Genomic DNA, 12109 nt, shown 5'->3' on the forward strand with positions numbered 1-12109 from the left:
GGAGAGGGGTGGCGGTAGACCTGGTCCCTGGTTCCCTGGCTGGGCTGGGTGAGCTTTGCCTAATTAGCATGAGAATAGAGAGCCTTTCCTGCCTCCTCCCTGGGGATGGAGAGGAAGGGGCCCAGGCTCCAGCTCCATCCTGCCCCATCAGAGCTTCTGGGACTGAAAACGACTGCCGCCCCGGTCCTCCAGTCCTCCGAGGACCCAGGACCCACGGTACTGGGAAAAGCTTTGACGGAGCCTGCGGGTGGATCTCCACTCCAGATTTTCCAGCTGTCCCTGCCCCCCCACCGCTCGAGAGAGCAGGATGCCCGAGATGGCTGGTGATGCAGAAGGTATGTGCTTTTTCAGTTCTGGTGCTGATGCTGTGTGTGTGGTGAGGTCTCTGTGGCGCAATGGACGAGCGCGCTGGACTTCTAATCCAGAGGTTCCGGGTTCGAGTCCCGGCAGAGATGGTCACCTGGCAGGTGCCTCTTTTATTTTGCGTGCTGTCACGCTAGGTTGATGATTACATTTATCTCTCCCTGGAGGCTCTGGGGAAGAGAAAGGAAACCTCTTTCCTTGGGAATCGTGGACCTCCTCTCCTTTTCCCTTCCCTCCCTCTTCATGCTTTCTCTGTTCCTCCCTTACGGATTTTCATTGTCTAGCAGAGGCTCAGATGTCTGCTGCTTCTCTCTGCTCGGCCCGACTGACACAGCCGTTGAATCCTTTGCCTCCTAGGACCATCCGCTGGCACGCAGGGACCAGGGTGCCAGGGCACGGGTTCGGGGACCACTGCGGTTCCCTCCTTCTCGTCTGAGAACTCGAACAGGCAGACTGACCCATATGCCCCTGAGGAAGCGTCCAGCTGTCCTCGACGGTAAGGGTCCCCTTGACCGGGGTGGCTCAGGGGGCAGGTGGGGTCATGCACAGGACAATTTATTCACCATCATTGTCATTCCTGGAGCTTTCCGTGCTAAAGCTCTTCACCCACTTTCTCGTCTACAAGGTGAGATGTGGTCATCGCTCTGTCTTCGTGGAGTAAACTGCACACCAGCACACGGATTATCCGTGGCAGATGGACTTTTCCGGGAAACTCCGAGGTCTCCCGTGCCTGGGGAAAAAGTTGGTAGCCTTTCCTGTCTGCAGGGCAGACTCTGAGGGTGGCGTGTGGGTGTTATTTCCGGAACTCCCCGTCGCCATCAGGACATCTCAGCCCTCCTCGTCCTCCTTTCCCTTCTGCTCTCCTGCCCTGCCTCATCTCATGGCCACATTCAGCAAGGCTGGGAGCTTGGGTTTCTACTCTGGGCTGGGCGGGCTCTCTCCCCCTGGCGTACTGCAGCTCCAGCCTGTTAGTTAGAGCGAGCCGCCCATGCTTGGACGTGACCTCCACCCCAGCTGAACCCAGGAAACCTGAGACACACCACACAGCTCTCCTCCCTCTGCTGGGGTGGGGAGTCAGTATCTCTCCTACGTGGGGCTCTGCACGGGCATCCAGCGGACGCAGCCCTGCACTCAGGCTCCAGGAAGCTGGCGCGGGGTGAGGGGGCCAGTCCACACAGGGTGCCGCCAAACCATGCCAAGAGGTGGGAGCTGATAGGGCAGATAGGAGGACTCTGGCGGGAGCCTTTAGGACACCTGCACGTCTGCAGCAAATTGAAACTCCTGAACTTCATTTGAAGTGGGATAGTGCTTTACAGGAACTTAGAATTCTCGCAGGAAGAGCCCACAAGGCTTTACCCTTCTGAGTCCTCTTGGAAGAACACCAGCTCAGGTATTCACTACCTCCAACAGCCCCACGGATGTGCCCTTCGGAGGATACCAGTGTGGACCAGAAATTCCTGGGCAGACCCTTCTGGAGTCTTTCTTTATTGTTAGCCCTGCTCATCCTAGATATTTTTGCTTTAAGCTCTGAGGGGAAAAATTATTGCGTGGGGGATGAGGTGGGGAGGGAGTTTGGCAAAGGGGCCCATGTCACCTTTTTCACCCACGTCCAGAATATTATGTCACCCCGGGTCCCCTTCATCGTTCTGTTGGAACGTGGCTGGTCCACCATAAGAAGTAGGAAGGTTGTCGCTCTATCACTGTTCAAAGTCGGGGCAACGGTGCACATGCATTATGGCTGGTTCCAAGGCTTGCTCCGTTCTAGAGGTTTTCTAGGAATAAAGGCTTCATGAAATTGTGGGGGTGAGGGCTTAGGGGTGGAAACGGGGAGGGGACGTGTGCCCAAGTGGGCACTGGATTGAGATTTGTTCAAAAGTTTGATCAGGGTGCAATGTAGCCCCAGCCCCTCAGGTGAGGCTCGATACCAGTGAGGACTGAAGCCTGTGGACAGCCCCCAAACATGATGTTAGCCAGCCACATCCATTTCCTACCTGGGAATTAGAAGATCTTGGTTGAAGAACACCTCTCTGAACTTGAACTGCTGATTTATAGTGACAAGGTTGCTTTATGTGTCCTCCAGATGGCAAACTGAATGAGAAAGTCCACGGTACGACTCTGCACAAATATATAGCCTATGTCACTTCTGGGCTTGCTTTCTGTCTCCCCTTGGCGTGCGGAAAGCGTGCCTGGCTTCAGAGTAGGGAAAGGTCAGGGTCTCAATGGTCAGCCCCTGTCCAGAACATCCAGGGTGGCGGTGAGCCACATCTGGGGCCGACATTGACTTTCGCTCCCCAAGAAAGAGGATAGATTGGACCTTTGTGCAGGTGGGGTCCCTCAGAGAGCAACCGTTCTCTCTGTGCCTTAGCTGGGAGCTTCATCTCAGTCGGGTAGGTAGAGGTACCTGCTAGCTCCACTGCTCAAGGGAACTAGAAGCTTCCACTTACTCACACATCACCCAGCCTTCAGCTACCTCAGTCTCTGAGGAAGGGGTATCCTGGGAACTTGAAGAAGGGTATCATAAGGACTGGGGGGCAAGACTTTTCACTTTGGTAGAAGTTTCTTTATGTGTGATAATAGCTTCTTCTGAATAGGTGGGGGATGACTTCTGATTTATGAATATCATAATGGCTGTATTGTAAAGAGCCTCAGACTCTACAGTAGAAATCGGTGGTTTCTTTGAAAGTCACTTTCCTGGAGGACTCAAATGCTTCAGAGGTGCTGGGGGTGGTCATTAATTACAGAGTATGTGGGCAAGATGTGTCTTATTTATTATTGTATTCTCAGTGCCTGAAATATGGTAGGCATTTGATGGATATATTTAAAGAATTAATGCTGACTTAGATTGGCTATAAATTATGTAGATGGGAGAGAAAGAAATGTAGCTTCAGGGATCAGGGGCACAAGCAGTATCTTCATGCATGAATTCATTAACTTTACAAATATTCATCAAGCTCCCATGTCGTGCCACTTCCCATGACCCACCAGGATCCACATTAGCACTGCCTGCTTCCCGCATGGAGTGCGTGTTCCCATGGCAGAGATGAGGGTTGGGTGAGCGAATATTACTATGATAGAATTGTAGGTCAATGTACCTGCTGGAAGAACCTAACTGATGATAGAAGGTAGAGTGATGTGAGGCGTGGTGGCCACGGAAGACTTTCGCAGGAGGTGACATTGAATGAAGAATGAGTGAAACCAGAGAGATCAACTAGACCAGAGAATGGGCGGTCCAAACAGAGAAAAGAGCCACAGCAGAGACCCTTAGTGGGGCGCCAGCTGGATGGCTTTGGAGGAAAGCACCGAGGTCAGTGGCTGGAGTGGAGGGAGAGATGGGGAGGTTGGCTCAGGGTTGCCTATGGGGCGTGTCATAGAGGGTGACGTTCTCAGCCCTGTCACGCCCAACTCTGCCTTGCATAGCACGCCTGGTATTTGCTCACTTCTTTACTTTCCTGGGACGAAATTCATAGGTAGCGTAACCTTCCTGCGCACAATATTAAGTCAGTTTAATGTCTTTATAATATAAGACAAAAATGAAAGGAGAGAAATGTACAATAAGTGATATGTACAGCACACTGGCAGTCTTACACTTACACGAAGAATCGCCTGTGGTACGACAGCTATCACGTATTCGCAGACCAATGCAGGCACGCCTCGTGGCTGACTTAGGCATCACGAGGGATGTCACGTACCAGCAGTGTTGTGGCTTTTCAAACTGGTGAGCACTGCTGATAAATTTGTGATCAAGATAAATTCAATCTCCTCGCAAAGATTGCAGCATTTTGCATTCAGGCGTAATTGAGGACGCTTTAAACCATGCAGAAAGCTCTCTGCATTTGTATGTAAAAGCAAGTGAAATTCTAGGCCCAGATACCATCAGCCAGCTTTCCAGCAGGTCTTCCAGAAGAACCTCGCCACAGGAGGCGAATCTCCATTGTGTGAGGTGCACCTGCCCATCACAGGACGCGGGGCCCCAGGGGCCCTTTCCCCTACAGCTAGTTGTGGTGCCCGGTTGTTACCAGAAGTTACAGCAGATTCTCAAGACACTTCCTCGGGGCAATTCCACACGTCAGGCTTGTAGGTCAGGCTCTCCTTTGTGTTAATGAGAATCATCAGTGGGGTTGAGCAGTTGAGTGCAGGGATCTGGTTTCCATGTTACAAGGCTAATTTTGGCTGTTGGTGGAGACTAGTGTGGTTGGGGACAGGGGCGTGTTTGCAGGTCTGCTGGAGGCAAAGCCTTCTGGAAGCGGGGAGGCGTGGCGCTGTGGTTCCCAAGTGCTGGTGCCCGTTGCACCAGCGGAGGAGGGTTTTGGAACAATATCCACCTACAAAAGTGATTTATCAGCTTTGGAGAGCCGAGCGGGCCTGGATCACTTACATTTTGCCTGAGAACTAATTACTTTTATTTATTGCCATTACAACGGTTGTCACCTACTAGCAAAAATGTTCGTTTTGTTTGTGTTTAAAAGGCGTAGCAAATGGAACTTCCTCCCCCAAACATTATTTCGGTGTTTACGTCCTTAGCGATTTCTGTAAATTACAATGGAACAGGATGTCTTTCAACTTCTCAGTGTCCTCCTTAGCAGGTGGATCTCTATGCCTCTGTGATGATAATGCCGTTCCACGGAGAGCTCTGAGGAGGGCTCCCTGGAGAGAACGGGGGGAGGATGGGGATGTGATAGGAGGCGCTGGAAGAGGCGCTTAGGGGAAGAGGTGACCGCCTGAGGTCGACGGACCTGGGTCTCTGTCTGACGTCTGGCTGCTTGCCGTCTGTGTGACCCTGGGCGTGCACCAGGCGTCTCGAGCCCTGACTTCCTCATTTGGAGAGCAGCCAAGTAACACCTAGAATTAAACGAGGGAAAATGTAGAAGTGTCTGGATAATTAGGCACACGGTAGGAGCCAAAACACATGCCGGCTTCCTTTATTTGTGGACAGCCATCAGCCTCGTTTCCTGGAGACCGTGGTGAGGATGTGAGGGAGTTGGCCACGGGCCACCTGTTGCTGTCCCTTGGAGATGCCCGGGCATAGTGGATCGCTGGGTGGGGGGGAGGGGAGAAATGCATAGAGTTGCCCTCCGAGAGCACGTCTTCCCCTGTGGTCACTGTGGGGACCCTGCCTTGTAGCAGTCATTGTGCGGCACGGGGAACAGACCTGTGAAGCCTCTCTTGTGAGCGATGCACGGCCTTGAAGCCTGGGATGAGGCAGGTGTGTCCGTCCCCGCGGTGCGGGGAGAAGAGACCGGAACGTGGCCACTGGGGTCCTGGCCGGGGCCCTTCCTGGGATCGTTCCCTGCGGAAGACCCACCTCTGGTCTCCGAGGAGCGTCACCTGGGAATCGCTCACAGCCCCTCGTTATCTTTTCTTTCTTTGGCTACATCTGCAGGCCGCTTTTGAGGAGAGAAATAGTACCGTCCAGGATAGCGGACGGCGTGGAACCAAGTACATGTATCTTGTAGGGATACGAGACTTTTTTTCTTTCCTATTGATGCGCAAACTTCTTTTTTTTTTTTTTTTTTAATTTTTTTTTTCAACGTTTTTTATTTATTTTTGGGACAGAGAGAGACAGAGCATGAACGGGGGAGGGGCAGAGAGAGAGGGAGACACAGAATCGGAAACAGGCTCCAGGCTCCGAGCCATCAGCCCAGAGCCTGACGCGGGGCTCGAACTCACAGACCGCGAGATCGTGACCTGGCTGAAGTCGGACGCTTAACCGACTGCGCCACCCAGGCGCCCCAGATGCGCAAACTTCTAACAGTGTTTTCAAAACACTTGTCCCTAAGTGTGCTCCTGACAGCGGAGGAGGGCGGTGGCTTACCCCCAGGGGTCAGGAGCGGAGCCTCCGGTGGCTTTGGCCAAGTTTGGCATTTCCTTCAGGTCTTCTGCTTTGTGCTACGTTCTAGTGCCAACTTTGGGTTCTACTTTCTTAGATCTGCACTTGTTAAGAACGAAAGATAACTAGCCGGTCTTAACTCTGACAGTAAAAGTGATGCCTGGCGTGCCCGAGTTATAAAAGCAAAGAAATACGTTCATATTAAAAATGAGCTTATGAACTGAGCGTCCACTCAGAGATGAAGGGGAAGAGAATCTAGAGACAAGAGAATCTAGAGAAAGGTTAAGGAGCTGGAAACCTGACGGGGAATAAACACTAATCCATTTTCTCATTCAAAAAATGTGTAGTTAGTAACTACTTTGTGCCAAGCATTGGGCCAGGTGCTGGGATACTCTGCCGGGCAGAAGAGACACATCGTCACACATGAAGTTGAGGCTACGGGGGCATCTGGGTGGCGCAGTCAGTTGAGCATCCGAGTCTTGATTTTGGCTCAGGTCAAAATCCCGTGGTTGTGGGATCGAGCCCCACGTTGGGCTCTGCACTGAGCACTGAGCTTGCTTGGGATTCCTTCTCTCTCTCTCTCTCTGTCTCTCTCTCCCCCTGCCCCTCTCCCCTGCTCTCTCTCTCTCTAAAATAAATACAATGAAAAAAATTTTTTAAAAATTGTGGCTGTGAGTGAAAGGGTGATCCCTGGAGCAGAGCAAGTCTGCAGCGAGGAGCTGACCTCTTCCCGGAGGCCAGGAACGCTTCCAGGCAGTGACTCTGGAGTTGAGTCCCAAAGATCAGTAGGAAACAATGAGGCAGAGAATGCAGGAAGGAGCTTCCCAGGCAGAGGAACAGGGGGTGGCAGGGTCTTGCGGTGACGGAGAGCGGATGAAGAGAGGCGAGGGCGGTCACGCCGTGGAGGGGCAGGTGGAAGGAAGGTGACGTGAAGCGGAGTCGGAGAGCCGGAGAGAGAGGCAGGGGGCTGATCCCACAGGACCCGGTAGGAACTACAGCGGGGTTTGTCCTTTTCTGAAAAACAGGGGGAAACCACCGGAAGTTTTAAGCTAAAGAACTGCGTGATTAGATTTGCATTTTAGGAAGCTGGCTCCGGCTGCAGGTCAGAGAACAGAGTGGAAGGTGCCAGGAGAGAGGGGGAGCTGATGAGAGTCACCACCGGGGTGGCACCGAGGAGCAGTGCCGAGTGCTGGGGCAGCTCTGGTGGGGACGACAGTGGAGAGAGAGGCAAGAAGATGGGGTTGTAGAGGTACGTGTGAGCTGAAATGTGCAGGATTTGGTGACATATTGGAAATGATAGAAAAAGGAAGGGCTTGTCCGGGGAGGCTCTACGACTTCTGGCTTTCGTCCCATCGACCGGGATAAGAAACACGGCAAGAAGGCCAGGTTGGGGTAGAAAACGGTGAGCTCGGTTTTGGGCTTCTCATTTTGAGGTGCTTCTGAGATGACCAAGAGATGTCGGGTCTGCATGAGGTCGGGTCTGACCTGCTGATCTGATTTGGGGAGTCGGCGGCATGTTGATGGACTTGGGGCCAAAAGCGCGAGTGAGGTCAGCTGGGGGAAGGTGCCGCGTGAGAGGGGCCGGGGTCGAGCTAAGACGACTCCAGCATCGAGAAGAGGAACAGAGGAGAGGAGAGGAACCGGGAACAGCACGGCTCCCAAAGCCCGGGGAGGCAGCGCCCACGGAGGCGTCTGGGGGAGTGCCACGTGTTACTGACGTGTCCAGAGCGGTCATAACTAACATCACCGTTGGGTCAAGTGGCGTGGCAGTTGGTTGTGGGAGCCGTCTCGGCGTCTGTGAAACATCAAGACAAGAAACCAGACCGCAGCCGACCGCGACAGGGACGAGCTCAGAAGGTCCAGGCCACTCTCAGAAGTTTGGCCGAGAAGCTGGTGACCTGGAGGGCAGGGGGGAGCCAAAGAAGGAAACCTTTCTTGTTTTCCTACTTTAAGGTGTCCGATTACGGACGCTTTCATAAGTAAACTGGATGGAGCATCAGGGGGCCGTCCCTGATCTCGACAGCGATCAGCTCACGGCCAGCCTGTATCTGGACCTCCACCCGTTTAGTTTGTGGCAGAGACTTGAGCCCCTTGAAATCCACAGGGAAGGAAACTGTTGAGAGGGAGAGTTTGAATATTCGGGAGAGAGAGAGAAGCGAGGCACGGATGATCGCCAGGGTCTGTGAGAAGGTGGAGGCGAACGGATGTCGTGCACGCGGGAAGGGGTCCCCTCTGGGAAGCTGGCAGGTGCCCCTTTATTACGGCTCCAGCACAGACAGAGGGTGGAAAAGGGACGTGTGTGCAGATCAGACGTCGGGAAGGTAAGAGATTTCACCTGATGGCGGAGCCAGTCCACGCCATCCTCCCCGAAGTCCTCCTCCTTCTTTTAAAGTGAGTTGTCAGAGAAGGTGGGACCAGGAGGACGGTGGATGTTTGAAGAGAGCGTGGAACGGTGTCGGGTTAGTCATTGTGAACAGAGAGTGAGAACGCAGCAGGGAGGTGGAGTGTTTACTGGACGGTTTTAAGAGCTCATTTGGAGGAGACGGATTGGCCCGGAGAAGCAGACTTCGTTCGCGTACCTCCATGTGCACATTTGTACGTCGGGCTTGTTAGTATCTGCTTGCATAATATAGTATCGTTGCCACTCTGTTGCCTGGCGGGGGAATGTGTCTACGCGCGCGCGTGTGTGTGTGTGTGCTTTACGGAGGCCACAGACTCCACAATCTCCCGAGCGTGTGATCAGAATGTATAGATCTCAAAAGGGAGGTGATTTTAATGCTTCAAATGTAGATGTGACTCACGGGCGTGGGCGCCTGTGTTTTGCATGAGTTGTTTCAGGGTGCCACCTGCTGGAAAGCGCTCGCAACGTCGCCAGCCGGGTTTTTCCAGCCTTCCTTCTCTGGGAAGTCCACGTTCTCGCCCGGGGCATGCACCCTCTGATTCGGGAGTGGCCTTTCGTAGATGCCCCTTTACCTTCCTCCTTTGTGTTAAAGCAGCAACACCAAAATGCGTTCTTTTCTGCCTTGGTTTTGGCCAAAGACCACACGTCCCCTGTTTCAGGGCATTTGTCGTCTGTAAAGCTCATCCGTGATCCATCTTTGAAAGACGACAAGTAAGATGTCAGATTTACCTGGAAAGAGCGTGGGGAAGAAAAAGAGTGTTGGTTAGAGGTGTGGGAAGTCTAGGCTACAGAGGCCAACTTTGTCCAGATTATGAGATGTGCTTCTCGGAGTTTCTCAGATCTGGGATTAGTTCTCCAGCCCTTCCTATGCCCAACTTCCTTCCTCGTTTCCTTAACTAGATGCGCATTTCTTCATGGTGTCCAAGCTGGCCCTTCAGGGCCCTTCTAGTCGGCTGTAAGTGATCTTTTTTATATTCTAACTGGCCCAGAATGCCGTGTCCGTTAACGTTTTTTCTCCAGGGCGCTTAGGTCCCACGACGAAACTGCTCCTGGTGTCTAGCTTTTCATTCCGTAATTCCTTTCCTTCAAATTAACTGACACTATGGGAGAATTCTGGGACAGATCGCTCTAATTGCTTCCTCTCCGTTAATTCAGTCAATAACTCTTAATTATGGTCATTTTACATATACAAATTCAGTCATGACTCATAGGGAATTCAGTCAGAGCGACGTACTGACTCATTCACAGGAAAAGCGGTGTTCGTTCATTTGCTCAGCTGGTCTCCATTAAGTGCCTGCTCTGTGACAGAAGTTTTGGAAGCCGGTGGGGGCTTCGGGGGCAACGAGGCGGTCATGACTGGTCTTGGCAGACGGAGCTTGCTGTATAGTGTGGAAAACACTGATTATCATCCCGACGAGACTTCTGCTGAGTTCTCTGCTAGGGGAAGTCCAGACGGTGTCACGGACTACTTGGAAGCCAGAGAGTTATGGAGGGCTTCCTGGAAGAAGAGGTATTAACCCGTGACTGAAGGCGAGAACACAGAGATGCCAGGTGGGCTATGGGGCAGAAGCCTGAGAGTCAGATTGTGGAGAGGCTGATAAACCTTTTTAAAGTGTTTGGATTTTTTTCCCTTAACAATGAGTCTAGTTGACCTCCATTTCTACACATACTTAGGATTTTTATTTTCTTGTGATGAGAACTTTTAAGAGCTACTCTCGTAGCAACTTTCAAATACACAATATAATAATTATTAACTATACTCACCATGCTGTAAATTACATGCCCAGCACTGCCTTCACCCGTTTCGCTCGCCCTGGCCCCCACCTCTGGATTTTATTCCAAGATTTTATATTAAGAGCAAATACCAGGAGTGCCTGGGTGGCTCCCTCTGTCAGGTGTCCAACTTCGGCTCAGATCATGATCTTGTGGTTCCCGGGTTCCAGCCCCGGGTCGGGCTCTGTGCTGACCGCTCAGAGCCTGGAGCCTGCTTCGGATTCTGTGTCTCCCTCTCTCTCTCTGCCCCTCTCCTGCCCATGCTCTGTCTCTCCTGTCTCTCAAAAAACAAATAAATGTTAAAAAAATTTTTTTAAAAATAGAGCAAATACCAACCAATGAAAGATTTTAAGTGTGTATGTGTAAGGGGATGGTGACCACACTCAGATTTCTATTTTGGGAAGGTTATTCTAGCTGACATTTGGAGCAGGGTGGAGGGGAGGCCTGATCAGACATGAGTTCGAAAGTATGTGTGATGTGGGCCAGGCTTACATTAGGGCAGTGGAGCCCGAGAGAAGTTGACGGATCTGAGAGAGGTTGCATGGGTGGAGAAAGCTTGCTGGAAATTGGTTGTGAGAGGGGGATGGGAAGGAGAACGGTCCAGGATGGCACCCAGCTTTCTGTGTTGGGCAGAGGAGGGAACGGACGCTTCACTTCGTGAAACAGGGAGTACAGGATGAGACGCAGATTCTCAGAAGGGCCTGGGGGACGAGTGTTCCCCCTTTGGATGTGCTGAATTTGAGACCTGTCACGTGGAGGGGGGCAGGTATGCCAGCGAGGACCTGGCACTCTGCAGAGAAATCGGGCCAGAGGCACAAGTTAGGAGTCACCCACCTGTCGAGAGTAAATGGATGTGCGGGGTGTGGTCAAGGGCTCGCGGAATGTAGAGCGAACAAGGAAGAACGGCCAAGAAGGAGCCCCGAAGACCCCATCACTTAAGGAATCGTTACAGGAGGCAGAAGCCAGCAAATGAGGCCCGTCAGAGAGGAAGAAAACCAGGAGGGCTGCTGTGGAGCCGGCTGAGAGAAGCTTCTCGAAAGGGTGCCTGTGGCACCGTGCAAATGTTGCTCAAAAGAGGACTGGTGTTTTCTGTGGGATTTAGTGATAGGCGGCCTCGTCGGGTGCGGTCCCAGTGGCAAGGCAGAGGGGTTCTGGGAGTTCACAGTGGGGAAAGGTGAGGACGTGGACGCAGGGAGTTTATAAAGCCACGTTCTCCCTCGCGAATTGGAGTCTGGGGGTGTGGGCGGTGGGAGCTGAAGGGGCGGGTGTGATGAGGGAGTGAGGTGTCAGTTTTGGAACGGGGGTGGTTGAGAACGTTTCGCTGCTCGTGGAAGTTCTCGCGCAAAGAAGGATCAAGAGGGAGTAGTCAGTAGGTGGTTGAGTCCCTAAGGAGGCGGCCAGAATTAATAGGAAAGCTATTGTGCCCTTCTGTATGCAGGAACCATTCTAAGAGCATCGTCTCGTTTACAAAGCCTCGCTGAGAGGGACTGCTGCTAGCGTCCCATTTTCTGAGATGAGGAAACTGAGGCACGGGTGGGCTGTGGGAGGAACCAAGGTCCTGCGTTAAGTGGCGGGCTGGGAGTCAGGGCCTGGCATCTGTCTTGAGACTTGTGCCATTAACCCCAAGGTCTTGCTGTGGGATCTGCAGCCCAGCTGGAGACTTAAACAGGACGTTTCCACCTCTGTCCTTGTAACTGAAGAGAGAGAGGACAGGGTGGCCTGGAGGCAGGTGTTAAGTCGGTCGG

The 12109-nt window shown here is 52.6% G+C and overlaps 1 non-coding gene across 1 annotated transcript; it reads left to right on the forward strand.

The window, feature by feature from the left end:
• Window positions 1–381: 381 nt before the first annotated feature.
• Window positions 382–455, forward strand: TRNAR-UCU. The gene has a single exon. It is a non-coding gene; the product is annotated as a tRNA-Arg (tRNA).
• The last annotated feature ends 11654 nt before the right edge of the window (window positions 456–12109 follow it).

This window comes from Panthera tigris, chromosome F3, assembly GCF_018350195.1.
Source record: "Panthera tigris isolate Pti1 chromosome F3, P.tigris_Pti1_mat1.1, whole genome shotgun sequence".
Taxonomy (NCBI): domain Eukaryota; kingdom Metazoa; phylum Chordata; class Mammalia; order Carnivora; family Felidae; genus Panthera; species Panthera tigris.